We start from the raw sequence: 2,590 nt of genomic DNA on the forward strand, positions 1-2,590 counted from the left end.
CAAAGATCTATAGCCGCAATCTCCGCCTGGGACTTTCATAGTCATAAAAAAGGTTACCAGCAGTTCAGCCAAGATTTTAACAAATGATGCAGCGGGATTAAATAGAGTCATGGAGTCATGCAGCACAGAAACAGGTCCTTCAACCCAACGTCCTTACTGATGAAGATGTGTCATCTAAACTAGTCCCATTTGCCCACATTTGGTCCATATCTCTCTAAAACTTTCCTATCCATGTACCTGTCCAAGTGTCTGCTAAACGCTGTTATAGTCCCTGCCTCAACTACCTCCTCCGGCAGCTCGCTACATGTACCCACCACCCTCTGAGTGTAAAATGTGTATCAAAAGTTACCCATCTCACTTAAAACCTGTGCCCTCTGTTTCTTGATTTTCCTACCCGATAGATCAGCTTCATGATTTTATACACCTTTATAAGATCACCGCATCATCCCTCTGTGCTCCAAGGAATAAAGTCCCAGCCTGCCCAGCCCTTCGCCATAGCTCAGGTGCTCAAGTCCTGGCGACATGCTTGTAAGTTTTCTCTGTGTTCTTTCCAGCTTAAATGATGAAGTTCCTGCTCCGATTCATATGTTTGTCCCTGACCTAACCCCACCCTACCACCAGCTGGATATTCTCTTAGCTCAAGGGCAGCCTTTTCTATTTGTGATGTGTACATGCCGACATTTAATGTTCTTTCCAGTAATCCACTTGGCAATGATTAAGTAGCTGTGAACTCTGCATCCCACTGCCATTTGGAGCCCAGGAGATAATGTCCTTTTAACAATAGTCTGTTAGGGCGGCACAGAGGCTCAGATGTAGTTGCTGCCCTACAGCACCAGAAAACCAGGTTCGATACTGACTACAGGTGCTGTCTGTACAGAGTTTGTATGTTCTCCCTGTGACCATGCGGGTTTTCTCCGGGTTCTCTGGTTTCCTTTCACACTCCAAAGACGTACAGGTTTTCAGGTAAATTGGCTTTGGTAACATTGTAAAATTATCCCTAGTGTGTAGGATAGTGTTAGTGTACGGGGATCGCTGGTCGGCAGAGACTTAGTGGGCTGAAGGGCTCGTTCCCACGCTGTATCTCTAATGTCTAAAGTCTGTGTGAAAAGCATACTAACGGGAAATATTTTACCGCAATTATGCCCAATCTGTGATTCCATTTGTAGGCGACCCGATTAGCTATCAGTCCTCACACACACACACACCCTATTTTCTACACTAATAAGTTCATAAATGATAGGAACAAAATAAGACCATCTACTCCGCGATTCAATCATGGCTGATCTATCTTTCCCTCCTAACCCCATTCACCTTCCTTCTCCCCATAACCTCTGACACCCCTACTAATCAAGGACTAATAAGGACAAAATCTAATTCCTGGGCTTCATTGTCAAAGGTAAAATGTTGGACAAAGATTGCTACAGTGAAGTTGACAGACGGGAAGTGGAGAGATTTTGACTTGGAATGCTTTGTTACAGGAGATTATTCAAGGAAATAATATGTGTTGCCAGATTCTGCGTGAAAGATTTGGAAAAAAAGTAGAGGCTTGTTCTGGCAAAGAGCCTGTCGTACCTGACAGGGAGATAGTCCACCTTTCTTGTTAGAAACTTCATTGGCAACAGGAATGAGAAGTGTAGTTAGAAATTAACCAATTGTTACCCTATCTTGCAATTGAGGCACAATTAGATGTGAATGAGTGGCGGGCATATTTGTTTCTTTAAAAACCATAGAATGATAATTACACAGTCACGTTCAGGTTTTGCAAAACAAAAAAAAGTGTGTAGCTACATCCCAAATATAAAGCCCAATCATAGTAAAAACCATTAGCTTTAAGAAGTTTGAAGAAGAGTCTCGATCCGAACATCACCTATCCATGTTCATCTTAGATATTGCCTGACCCACTGAGTTACTCCAACATTTTGTGTCCGTTTATGATCATTTCATACACAGTTTACCACATAGCATTGGTATACTGATAGCAGGACTATATCAATACAGACATTCTGATGATGCGCATTTATTATCAATTGCCAATTTTGCAATTAACTCAGAATTGTTCACAGAGTGCAGAATATAGTTCTCAAATCAGGGCCCCAAAACTGCAGGTAATGGCTTAAACCCGGTGTTACAAGGAAAATTCTAGGACACATAGTTTGTACCCAATTTAAGGAATCAGTTGTTGTAAAATGTCAGCCCAAAACACAAAAGAAAATTGGAGTCACATAGAAAACTTAGGGTTATTCTAACAAACCTTCAAAATACTTATTTAATACAAATTGGCTTGAAGGCTTTTGATGTTGTCGTCTCTGAAACTAGTTGGAGATTTATTGGGAAAAACAATCATTTATTGAGAAACTAACTATTGAGAAATGTTGTAAAATAGTAAAATGAACAATCGATTTTTGTTGCTTGTGATGAATACTTAAAATGAAGTCAAGGACGACCAATTCTAACTTATGGGGAGGTGGGGAGGAGAATGGGATTGAGAGTGCAAGATAGGTCAGCCATGACTGAATGGCGGAGTAGACTTGATGGGCTGAATGGTGTAATTCTGCTCCTGGAACTTATGAATTTACTGATGGCAAGTGTC

Source organism: Amblyraja radiata, chromosome 10 (genome assembly GCF_010909765.2).
Source record: "Amblyraja radiata isolate CabotCenter1 chromosome 10, sAmbRad1.1.pri, whole genome shotgun sequence".
NCBI lineage: Eukaryota > Metazoa > Chordata > Chondrichthyes > Rajiformes > Rajidae > Amblyraja > Amblyraja radiata.